Here is a 13,737-nt window from a genome sequence, read left to right as displayed (position 1 = left end):
CACCCCCAGTTTACTGAGATATTAACACATAATATGTATGTTTTCCATGTACACTAACAATGTGATTTATGTACATATTACAAAATGATTACCACAAGTTTAGTTAGCACATCTATCACCCCAGGAAGCCAGACTTCTTAATGACCCCTTAGGAAACACTGAGTGCCTTCTCACTCCTCCTCCCTTCCTATTTCCATTTCCATCTCCTCCCTTTCTCCTATGACACTGGACATTTCCAAGTGGGTCTGTATCTTCACGATAAAAAATTGATGTTTAACCCTTACTCAAGTCACTGGTGCCAGCAAGACCATAAGAGGTCCTACAGCTGAGAACAACTTTGTCAGAATCCCTTGCCTCTCCTGGGCTCCCACCATGCCCTGCCTGGCCTGCTCCCAGCTATAAAGGCAGGGCTGGGAAGAGTGATCTCAGGCCTTGGCTCATGGGTCTCCTTTGGTTTTGCTGCTGCTTTGGGCCTTTGCCTGTGCAGGACTCTGCTTCTCATCAGCATCTCCTGCCTCCTGTGAACCCCCTGCCTAGGGCCTTGCTTAGTTTTCCTTCTGCTTGATTGTTCTTCCTCATGTAGACCCTGGCCTGGTCACCTGTTGCATGTCCCTTCATGCGTTGAAATGCGCAGATTCAGAATTTGGCCTTGCTTCCTATAGCTAAGACTATGTGCCCTTCTTATGTTTCTGGACATCCTGGCCTTGAGCCCATATGTCCTCTCCAGGCCATGTGGAGAAGTTAGATTCCCAGTTCTTATCAGTTAACATAGTACCTCTTGGGCTGTCCCTGAGTGGAATTTCTCATTTTCCCACTTATATTCCCTTAACTCATTCCTTTGTTCCGCTTTTTGCTAATATTTCTTGGCTCATTTCCACCCTATGACCTCTGGTTTTATGAGAGAACCAGATGCAGATGTGGGGAATATTCCTAATTTTTTTTCCACAGACCCTCTGCGGAGTTGCTGTGGTGAAGCCATTTGTATTAACAATATGACACCACTTTTCTGTGGTGTAGACGTAGGGATAAAAAGGACACAGGATGCCCGGCCAGCGTGGCTCAGTGGTCAAGAGTTGAGCTATGAACCAGGATGTCACGGTTCGATGTCCAGTCAGGGTACATACCCGGGTTGTGGGCTTGATCCCCCAAGTGGGGCGATTTCCAGTGTGGGGCATGCAGGGGGCAGCTGATCAATGATTCTCTCTCATCATTGATGTTTCTCTCTCTCTCCCTCTCCCTTCCTCTCTGAAATCAATAATAGTGTATTTTTTTAAAAAAGGACACAGAGTGTTGACCTTGAAGAACACTTCAAAAACTGTATGCAAGGGGCCACAGAGATAAAAGACAGAAACAACAACAAAAATTTGTGATTAGGTGAATATTCTGAGGGAAATAGAATCAATTAAAATAAGATATAATTGCCTCCATTGGCTACATTTTCCTTGTGTGCTATGTGTGTGTGTCAGAGAAACCGCTGGGACCATCTGTTAAATGTTTATTTCCACTGTTACTTCTGAGGTGCCAAAAAAAGCCTGTAATGGGAAGAAAGAGGAAAATAGCCCTTAACATGGTTGGAGACTGATCAAGAAAAGGAAAAGCCAGATTCCAAATTCAGGCTCAAATTCTGTCTTCCTTTTTATAATCAGAAAGTTCTAGAATAACCAAGTCTATCTTTTCAAGGATCTCAGCTTTTTTCTCATTATTAATAATACACCTTTATGGCAGAGGGAATTAAGATTTGGGATGGAGACATTTTGTCATTTGTTGATACTTTTTTGAAAGGACAAAGGAAATAGAGACAAGACAGGAAATTAACCACTCTACTTGTTAGCTCTTCTGGAAAAAAGTTTGACAAGAGTGAAGCCTTCAGCCAAAATAAGGTACAAGCTTTTGTCTGTACAATTTAATTATTCATGTTTCCCCTGCCCATTATTAGTCTAGATAATCTAATACTGAGTGACCCAGAAAGACTGAAAAACAAAAAAGCATTTTCCCTTTGGCCTCACATGCTCCTGAAGTTTAATCTTGCTTGCTGACATCCAAGAATAACTTCATCATGGAAAAATAGAAGAAGAAAGTAATTAGCATCCCTGAACAAACCTTGAAAGTTTGTGTTTACAATGGATTAAATTTATAAGTGGAAAAATGGGGGTTTCTGTTCCCTAAACTATAAGAATTTGTGTAGACAATACCTAAACTGCCAGCAGCTTCAGAGACAATTACCCAAATTTTGTTGCCAAAAACTAATTTTATTTGGTAAAAAGCAAAGTGAGTCTTCTTGTTTGGCCCAAACCTCAAATTAGCCTGCAAATAACAAAGTCTCACTTTTTCTCCACCTAAATAAAAAAATCACCTACTTAAACCCTGAATTTTACGAGATTGAAACTAACATATAAGGATTGAATTTCAAGTATAGTAACCATTTAACAAAGATCAATAGGTACTTCAGTAAGTAAACTCTTTGGCTAGACTGCAACAGAGAAAAATTAGGTGAAAAGTCAATTTGTTTAAAGGAATTTATAGTGAGATTTCAGTATTTTATGGAATAAATTATCTTAGGCTCATCCTAGGGAAGGGCCATGCTTTTGGTGACAGTAAAGAATTGTGGTGCTTAATATGTACTAGCTCATGTGATCCTCACATCCCAACAAGGCAGGTATTTTTATCCCTATGTGTTATCTCTGTTTTTTCAGAGTAAATTTTTTTGAAACATTTCAGAGTAAATCACAGATATGATGCCTCTTTCTTCTAAAAAGATCAGTGTGGATTTTTCTATTATCAACTATTTTTCTTATATAAACACAGCACAATGATCAACCTCAGAAAATTAACCTTGACATAATATTCTTATCTAATTTATAGACAATCAAATTTTGTCAGTCAGCCCACTAATGTTTTGTCTTGTTTTGTTTTATCAAAAGAAAAATATTATCTGGTTCAGGATCCAATCTATGATTACAAGCTGCATTCAGTTGTCACATCTTTTTAGTGTCCTTTAACTTGGAACAATTCCAGTCTTCTGTCTCTTTCATGATATTAGCATTTTTGAATAGCATCATATAAAATGTTCCTCAAAAAATGGGAAATCTCAGCAGATAAATAAAAACAACAAAAAGAAGCAGAGATAAGATTTAGAATTGAAAAGTACAATAACTAATATAAGAAAATCACTGGATGAGCTCATAAGAAAAATGGTGGCACATTGCTATTTAAATAACTCATACTGTTTTTGACAACTACGGAATCTTTCTCATCTCTAGTTCTTAGCAAGCAATGTAAGTTCAGGTCATTCCACATAGTAGACATTATTAGAAACAGATACCATTCATTAACTACAAAAACAAAAATCACATAGTTTGAAACGAAGTGTGCATTTAAAATTATATTCTCCCAATTCCATTCCAGTGTCAATAACTGGCATTCATTTTATAAATCAACTTAATATAAGGATTCTTATTGAATATATTAAAAATCATTCTCCAAAAAAGGAAACTACTACTAGAGACCACTGTTCTTTTAAAATATGTTCTCTCAAAATTTAAGACAGTAAAAGTAACAGCACCCATAAGTATAATGTAATGTATTCTTTTGAAAGTCACTCAAACACATTATTTTATTTGATGCTAATAACAGGAATATATCCATTTTACAGATTTAAAAACAAGAGGCCTGTATAGATGAGAAAGGTGCTCACTGTCCCTGTAGTAACAGTATATTTTACATTGTAAACCCAAGTTCCCTAAGATTTAAGCAAATGTCTAATGCCTGATTCGTGTATTATTATAAATGGACATCACAACAGGTAGACCCAAACAGCATGATAACACAGGGGAGTAGGGACAAAATACTGTTCTATGTCGATTGAAGCATATATTTCATGGGAATCTTTCAGACAACAGCCAGATTTCTTTCATTTTTCCTGATAACCAAAAATGTAAAACATCTTTTTTTTTAAGGGAAACCATCATTTCCTATGATACCTTGCTCTATAAAATAATTGAAGTATATGTTGAACAAAAATAGAATCTATAATATAGACTTCTAGTCAAAATAGGTACTCTAGGTAAATTTAGTACTCAAATCCTCCCGCAATCATATCAAAATTACAGCTAAACTACAGAACAACCATCATTCACAATGGCCTCAAATCTAGCTGAACAGAAGTCCTACAACTAAGAATATAAAGAAGTAAAATCAAGACTGGCAGAAGAGGTGGAGACATGAATGAACCTGTCCCACATTCACGTGTGTTGGATAAAAGCCAGGAGGAATACCTTAGATGCAGAATTCCCCCGTGAGGAGCAGGGATCACAGCCCCACACCAGACCCCTCGCCCAGGGTTCCAGTGCCAGGAAGAGAAGTCCCTCATAACTTCTGGCTGTGAAAACCAGCAGGGATTATGGCTGAGTGGGACAAGGCTGCTGGAATCCAGGCAGTTCCTCTGGGGCCCATGCACAGACTTACTCCCTCTGAGCTCCAGCACTGGGGCAGCGGTTCTCAACCTGTGGGTCGCGACCCCTTTGGCGGTCGAACGACCCTTTCACAAGGGGTTGCCTAAGACCATCCTGCATATCAGATATTTACATTGCGATTCATAACAGTAGCAAAATTACAGTTATGAAGTAGCAATGAAAATAATTTTATGTTTGGGGGTCACAACATGAGGAACTGTTTTAAACGGCCAGAATATTGAGAACCACTGACTGGGGCAAAAGCTTGAAAGGAACTAGGGACATATGAGAATAAATTGAATTATATGGCATCAGGGCAAGAGCTGGGATGGCAGCTTTCTGCCAGGAAAAAAAGTGCTGGAAGAGGCCATTGTTCCTTTTCTGTAACCCTCACCCCATCCCCCAGAGCTAGCAAGCAGGTGCCATATCTGAGTCTCCATCAACCTGGCCCACACTGTTTTTCCCTTCCTGGTGATTCCCTGAGACCCCCACCCCAACCCAATTTGCAGGCCCACCCAAGTTGTTTCCATATGAATGGCTTGTCTTGGCTCATGCTTCAGACTTTCTTAAAATCTCTTAAACAAGCAGCATCTGGCCTCTCACTAAGTGTCCCCAGGCCTGGCACTAGCAGCAACTGGTCTTCGTTCAAAACTTGGCCTCACCTGGGCACCTACAAACCCAACGCAAGAAGCAGCCATCTACAGATCACTTTGTAGCTCATGCTGAGTGGCTACGATGGCCCCAGGCAGAACACAGGCAGTGGCTGACCTTAGCCTGTACCTTCTGGGAGGCCCAAGAGTCAGTGCACCTGGTGGATAGATTCAGACCATGTCAAAGCATCACCAAACCACCTCTTTAAACAGCACACTCAAGGGGTGGACTCAATGGGCATCAGAGCCCAGATAAGTAAGTTCACCTCCACCAAACCAGTATTACATGAAATGTTAAAAGGTTTTGTGAGTGTGAGGATAAGAAAAAGGCCTCTTTTTTACTTGCTGTAGCCTTCCACAATTTATGAGAATCACCTGGTAATTAATCCCCAAGATTGTCAGCTCCTCAGATTCAAACAGCTCTCTCTCTGTTCAAATGCTGGCAAGACAAGATAAGCTACTTTCAAGGCTACATCCTTGCATACCCCTCCTCCCTGCCATTTTTATAACTCATGGATAATTTGCACCAAGAAGTCTCTAGTTCCCTTCCCCACTCCTCTTCAAACAAGCCTCTTTGGAACTCTTCATAATTTTTACTCTAAACATGTTTCACTGGCTTGGGAAAAACACTGATAAGACACCTCCCTTGGATATCTGCAGACTATCTCAGCCCCAAATCTCCCTCCCTTCTTTGTAACCTAGCAACAGAAGCCATTACCCTTTAAAAGAGCAGGCCACTATTTATTACCTGCCTTTGTATTGATTAGCAATGCACCAGCCCTTTCCCTTCAGGAAAAGTAAAGTAAACTTCCTCTCGGCATCTCTTCTTTTAGTTGTGAATTCTAACAGGTCTTCTTGAAGAAGGAGAAGAATAAGACCAAAAATATGACCAATAAAATGCAAATAAACTCATATTATCCACAATTGAATCTAAAAAATAAAATATACAAAGAGAACAGAAACAGACTCATAGATATAGAGAATATTTTGACAGTTGCCAGATGGGAGAGGGTTTAGGATATGGGTGAGAAAGATAAAGGGATTAAGAACTACAAATTTGTTGGTACAGAATAGTCATGGGGATGTAAAATACAGCATAGAGAATATACTAGTAGTCAATAATATTCTTATAACTATGTGTGGTGTCAGATGGTATGAGATTTACTGGGATGATCATTTAGTAAGGTATATGATGTCTAATCACTGGGGTGTAACACCTGAAACTAATATAGTATTATATGTCAACTATAATAGAAAAATAAAAAATGCTTAAAAAAGAAATACTATAAATAATATTGAAAAATAAAAATAAATAAAATATCCTGTAATATTCTATACCTTAGAAAGTGACTGTTAAGTTAAAATGTCCCTACATAAAGAAGGCTGTCCAATAAGCTTAATATTCAATAATTTATTCTGGGACCTAGTTTATTGCCAATGATCAGAATGAAGTATACCAAGAAGTCAATTAATTAAGAGTTTATCTTTTAGACAACAAAATATTGATACCTTGGCAGGTATCAAATAATTTGAACTTCTAAGGAAATTTATAATTAAGTTTTAAAATGATAAACATTTGTAAGAAAGTCAGGATTTTAACCAGTTAACCATAGAAGATTATAAATAGCACATAAATACTATGAATAAACAGGTGGTTTCTCAGGGAACAATGAAACAAAGTAAATCCTGATTGCAATGTGGGAATGTTGACAAATAGAAGGGCAAAACTGAGGAAATTGTTTTGTGTAGGACATGATAAGGAAAGGCAGGAGGAAAGAAGAGCAAGACAAGAAGTTAAGGAGGAGATAAAAAAGCATTTGTTTAGAGGTAAAAGTACTCAGAATCCCCAGAGGTTTTCACATATAATTGAGTCATTTTACTTTCTCTTCTTTGAAGAGGGTTTAGAGACTATTTTAAGATGTGATGGCAAATTAAAGTGAAAATTATATGTTCAAAGAATTAGGCATACAAAACAATCACCATCTCCTCTCCATTTTATTACCAAATCTACACCTCCTTCTATATTCTTGATCTTTGTGAATGGTAAAACCACCCATCTAGTTTCTAACCCAGAATCCTTCTCCACACCTTTCTCATCTAATCTGTCATTAAATCTTATAAAGCAACTTTCTAAATATTTCTTGAAACTTCCCACTCTTCTAGTTACACCCATTCAGTCCATGCTGTGACCTCCTAAAAGGTTTTGGCTCCAAGAGTCTAATGCCTCCACCCCCACCTACTTGCCGCCATGATCTTTTTAAAGTAAAACAATGATCATGGCACTCTACTTAAAATCTCTCAGTGCCACCTCATAACTTTAGAAAAGTTTAGACACATGGATCCTGCCTGGTTTTCTAGCTTCCTCCTGACAACCCCATACCTACACATTTTGTTCCTGGCAAACTGAACAATACATACTGTACTCCGTGCCATATTATTCCCTCTGCCAACCAACTTATCTATGTACTTATCACTTGTCTTTTAAACTTTGGTTCACATGCATCATCTCCTCTAGAATGCCTTCTTTAATCCCTCAGCCTGATTTCCATATCTATCTTTTTGGCTCCCATCCTATAGCTTCAGGTCTAAAACATATTCCTGGCCCAGTCCAGGAGGTCATAGTTCAATACCTGGTCGGGGCATCTGCCCAGGTTGTGGGCTTGATCCCCAGTGTGGGGCGCACAGGAGGCAGCCAAACAATGATTCTCTCTCACCATTGATCTCTCTCTCTCTCTCTCTCTCTCTCTCTCTCTCTCTCTCTCTCTCCTCTCCAATAAAAATAAAATAAATTTTTTAAAAAAACAACAACACAATCCCAGTGGATTAGGGGAGAGCCACCCAGGCAATTGTCCTGGAGACCAATCTTTAAGAAAGCATATGTCATTAGGAACATTGCAAAGAGAAAAAAATGTGTTTATCAGTACTATATGTGTTTAGAAGGACTGCTTTGACAAGCTTCTAGAAATCAGGAATATGCTTGAATAGTAATAAATGATTTCTAAACCGCCTTGGAAAGAGGGTGTTTGGGTAGCTTCTGTGTCTTTGTTTTGCTGGTTAGGGTTTGCAAGTTCATAGTCAGAGCTGAGCTGCTTAGGACAACACAGGAGAGGTCCCTCTCCATTGCTTCCCTTCACTGTGCTAATGGTTTGGTAATCTTTGCAAAACTGTGGTCTCCCCTCTCCCGGCAAACAGAACAAATGCTTAAAGAACATCAGTTTGAAGTGGAACCAAATATCTAGTTATCTTTCTCGAAGGTACACCATGTTTCTGTCTGGTTCTGATTAGTATATTTATCACATGATCGTGTAACAAGTCAAATTCCTTATCTAGACTCTCCATATGCTTCCCAAGGACCAAGACTGAGACCTTTTTAAAAAAAATTTTTGTAACAAATCTGAAAAAGGGACATGTTTAGCCAAAGTGTGTGATCTTGAAGTATAATGAACTGACACCCAAAGTTCAAGATTTAGCAATATTTATCTAGCACTGTCCAGAGAATAATGACTCAAGTAAAATAGATACGAATATTCTGTTTACTAAAGATGCATTCTTTATTGTGGAATAAGTACAGATAATTTTGAGTGAAAGAGCCTTTAAAACTACCCTTCTCTCTTTGGTTTGACTTCATGTTTACCAAGTAAACTATAGATTGTTCCTTTCTTAGATATCAAGGAATAAAGAGTACTAGGTGGAAAAGACAAAATCTGTAGTCACTGGAAAAATACATCAGCTATTGTAAGTCAATACATTTACATTCTATTTTATATATTGCTCTTTATACATGTTATTAGGAGGAGATAGGATCTCTAAAACTGATCAAATTATGTGTACATGGACAAAATTTAACATTTGGACCTCTCACTCTGGTGACTTCATTAAGGTACTATCACCCTTTCAGAGATCTTGGGAAAATAAAATAATACATATGTTATCATTTTCAAAATTATAAGGCTCATACACATATTTTTATTCCTTTTTGACAAGAATGACCTGTATATTTCAAAGGATGTTTTAGCTTTGATTTTCTCTCTAAAATGTCATTTCATTTTGGTACTACTTCTGGCCAGTAGAAAGTTCATGGTCTTGTCCTGATTTAAACTAATATTTTCCTTCTCTCTGCTGCCAGTAAAATATTATTATACTCAACCTTTCTCAAGAGAAATATGTTCTGTATTTCTTCATAGTAGTCTACAACACTGAAGGGGGGAAGGGGTACCTTTGACCTGATGAGTCTTTTTTCTGGAAAATATACAAGGTACTATTAAAAGTGCTATTAAGGTCTTTCAGGATCAAGTTGCATTACTTTAATAGAGGAGAACCCTACACAGATGTGCCATTACAAGAAATGATGTATTTTCTGAAAATGACCCATGTTGACTTGGCAGTTGTTTAAATATTACGTCAATCAATTATATTTAAAATCTCAAGCAGATTGGAAAGTTCAGAAAAAAGGTAATATCAAGAGCAAGTAAAATTATTTTCTGGAAACTTCTGCTACTTGACTTGAGCTTTGTAAAATTAAAAACAAATATAAATTTTGTGAAATGGTGATATTGAGTCGTGCTCCTTGGCCCATGTTGGAATTCAAGAATTTTCAGATTTTAGAAAGGTAATATCATGTATTGCCATATATTTAGTGTAATAACAGTAAATGGCTCTTTGAAAAAAAAGTTGTGTGTATACATAAGTTTATTATGACTTTTTCTGATTAAACAATGTATCACAAAATTATAAATAATAAAAATGCAATACTTTCTTGTAATTTTATATAGCCAATTGATTTTCACAGAATGCATTCATTTTGCCTCATATCTATAGCCAACTTATGGTTATGAATGTTGATTGATATTTTCCTTAACATTGTGTGTGGAGATAATTGTTCTTTTTCTAGCTTCTTTAACTGTTCATTTCTTTTCATATATATCCATTGATACATAAATATAGACATAAGTAGACATATAAACACATATTAAATATATTTCAGGCCTTACATTTCTAAGTTTTACTGTAGCTGCAAATTTTATGTTGTACTCTCTTATTGTTTAGTTTTTATTTGTCTCTCAAATAGGTTGGATTAAATTATTGATTTATAGAAAAAAATGGTATAGAGGCACTACTTTTGGACCCATTAAACCTCTCCAAATTCCCCAACCTATATTTACCTATTTCAACAATTTTGAACCATAGCCAGCAAAATATTTACAAGTTTTACTTCAATTGAAAAGTAAATTTGGGAAAACAGGCTTAAACAAAGTTGAACAAATTTCCTTAAAGCAGGATTAATATGCTAATATGCATTGTAAATCTATAAAAAGGAGACATGGGATGTGACATTTTCTAAAACTATTAGACCACATTTTTTTTTCTTGGCTAAAATACTTAGGTCTTATGAAACAATTTTGAGCAGGGGTGGAGAATGTCCGGCCTGAGGGCTATATAAGGCCCAAGAAATCATTTGGTTTGGCCTTGCCAAGATATTAGGGTTGAGTTAATTAAATCTTTGACCAAATATAGCAGGCTAATTTTTAAGTTGATAATTTTGTATGGCCCGCGAATAACGTTATAAATATCCAAATGGCCCTGGGCAGAAAAAAATTCCCCACCCCTGATTTAGAGAGATATTAACTACTCTATAGCACCTGGTATCAATATCACAAATTCTACCTATAATCATCACTTAATACCGTATTAGGCAAAGTTGTTCATTGCAAATAATAGAAGTCACCGCTAAACAAGTTTAAGCTTAAAATAAATTTATTAAAAGATAATTAGACAAAAAATTCTCTAAAAAAGCCAGAGAATCAACTTTAGAGACTAGCAGGAACAATACCCGGGTCACATTAGTGGGTTGCTTTTTGGCACCACTAAAATGGCAGTGTTGTTTTTTTTAAGTCACAAACTGACAAAACAGCAGATTAAAAAGACCACCAGCAGCAGCACAGTTTGAAACCCAGAAACCAAGTGAGTTACTGCTTACTACTTTAAGAGATTAGGGAACATTGAACATGTGTTTCAGGCTGACTAGCACATAAGGACCCCGAAACAGTTCAAAAGTTAGAAGCACCATTTATCTCTGAAACTGGGGGTAGGTTTGGGAGGGAAGTAATATGGAGCTAAAAACAAGATAATTCATTTAAAAATCTGTATAAAAAGCAATTTGGTCTTAAAAACTGTATTTCATACCATATAGCAGAGTGATTGCTGATTAAGACTATAAATTTATTCTAGGGAGTCTTCAAATGCTGACATACCAGGCCCAGGTGATGGCAGAAATACGATTCTAAAAATAGGGAAAGGTTCCTAAATAAAAAAAAAAAAATCTACATTTTGAGCAATAACCCATAGCCTCTTTCTTTCTGATCTGATTACGGTATTCTTTTTTTTAATGGAATTTTTTCTTTATTGAGAAACTTAAAGACTTGGATGAACAAAACCAATTTCTGGGGGAGCGGGGAAGATCAAAACCCACAACAGGAAAAAAAAAAATGTTAACACTGTCTGAGCCATAGCAGAACCCAGAGAATATATTCTTTTAATTGAAAAATTCTAGGTGCTTCATAATTGAACTTTTGATACAAAATGACCTATTAAATTTGCAATTAGTGGTTCTTAGCGTTGATATCCATAGGACAAGCTAGGAAGTCTTCAAACCTGGAGCTGAATTTCATGAGGGGTTATTTGGCTTTTGAATCGTTTTCCCTTGCCTAAGAGGTAGCAGCAGCAACGAGTCCCAAGAAACTGCAGACAAGGCCATTGAGAAGATGAATGGCGTGCTCCTCAATGCCTGCAGAGCGTTTGTGGGCGGATTCAAGTCTCAAAAAGAGCGGGAAGCTGAGCTTGGGGCCAAAGCCAAGGAGTTCACTAATGTGTACATCAAAAACTTCAGGGAAGAGGTGGATGATGAGTCTGAAAGAGCTGTTCAGCCAGTTTGGTAAGATCTTACGTGTCAAGGTGATGAGAGATCCCACTGGGAAACCCAAAGGCTTTGGCTTTGTGAGGTACGGAAAACACGAGGATGCCAATAAGGCTGTGGAAGAGATGAATGGAAAAGAAATCAGAGGGAAAGTCATTTTTGTAGGCCGTGCACAGAAGAAAGTGGAACGGCAGGCCGAGTTAAAACGGAAATTTGAACAGCTGAAGCAAGAGAGAATTAGTCGATATCAGGGGGTGAATCTCTACGTTAAGAACTTGGATGACACCATTGGCGATGAGAAGTTAAGGAAAGAATTTTCTCCTTTCGGATCCATCACCAGGGCTGAGGTAATGCTGGAGGATGGGAGAAGCAAAGGGTTTGGCTTTGTCTGCTTTTCATCTCCTGAAGAGACCACCAAGGCAGTCACTGAGATGAATGGATGCATCGTGGGCTCCAAGCCACTGTATGTCACCCTGGCCCAGAGGAAGGAAGAGGGAAAGACTCACCTGACCAACCAGTATATGCAGCGGGTGGCCGGAATGAGAGCACTCCCTGCCAATGTCATCTTAAATCAGCTACAGCCTGCAGCTGGTGGCTACTTTGTGCCAGTAGTTCCACAAGTTCAGGAAAGGCCTCCATATTACACACCTAAACAGTTAGCACAAATGAGACCTAATCCACGCTGGCAGCAAGGTGGGAGACCTCAAGGCTTCCAAGAAATGCCAAGTGCTATCCACCAGTCTGGGCCTCATCCAACTCTTTGCCATCTGGCTCCAACTGCTAATGCTCCGGCCTCTCGTGGCCTCCCTACTACTGCTCAGAGAGTTGGGTCTGAGTGCCCAGACCACTTGGCTATGGACTTTGGTGGGGCTGACGACAGCTGCCAGCCTGGAGGTGTTCCCACAGCTGTGCAGAACTTAGCACCTGGTGCTGCTGTGGCTGCTGCTGCTCCTTGGGCTGTTGCACCTTACAAGTATGCCTCCAGTGCCCGCAGCCCTCACCCTGCCATACCACCTCTGCGGGCACCCCAGCCTGCCTTCTGTGTGCAGGGGCAGGAGCCCCTGTCTGCCTCCATGTTGGCCTCAGCACCCCTCCTCTTCCCCCTTCCCTCCCCACCACAGGAACAGAAGTAAATACTGGGCGAACATTTGTTTTCTCTCATTCAAACCTGGCTGGCAAGATTATGGGAATGCTTCTAGAGTACGGTATTCTTCCCTCCAGGATTCCTTTCCAGGAAATCTAATCAGGCCCAAAGAAAAGCCCTATAGATAGAGTTGAGAGTATCCACTAAAATGACCCAATCAGATTGTCTTATAGTGAAGTCCAATAATTGACAAGTTTCATCAAGGAAATAATTTTCAGTTTCTTAATACTTGAAAATTAAACATAAAAGGATCACCAAACACTTAAGAAATGTATCAATGGGAAAGACAGAAACCAAAACAAAAAGTGGACTTCAAGAGAAACAAAAACAAATTTCAAAAGAACTTTTAAACTGTAATTAAATTTCTTAAAAATATAAAAGATGTTTACATCCTTGAAGTAAGACTAGAAAGCTATTAAAATTTTCCAGAGAAAAAAGAGCTGTTGAATATTAAAAACATGGTAATGTAAATTAAACTTTCAATAGAAGAGTTAAAAGAGAAATAAAACCCAGAAAGTGGAATCCTCCTATAAAGAATGTATGGATAAATTTAAATAATAGAAAAGAAATGGGAAATGG

General features: G+C 38.1%; 1 pseudogene; it reads left to right on the top strand.

Moving 5' to 3' along the window:
• The first annotated feature begins 11,799 nt into the window (after positions 1 to 11,799).
• Positions 11,800 to 13,294, top strand: LOC102762861 (annotated as a pseudogene).
• Positions 13,295 to 13,737: the final 443 nt, after the last annotated feature.

Source organism: Myotis davidii, unplaced genomic scaffold (genome assembly GCF_000327345.1).
Source record: "Myotis davidii unplaced genomic scaffold, ASM32734v1 scaffold86, whole genome shotgun sequence".
Lineage (NCBI taxonomy): Eukaryota > Metazoa > Chordata > Mammalia > Chiroptera > Vespertilionidae > Myotis > Myotis davidii.
Note: the sequence above shows the minus strand (reverse complement) of the source record. Positions and strands in the feature narration are given on the sequence as shown.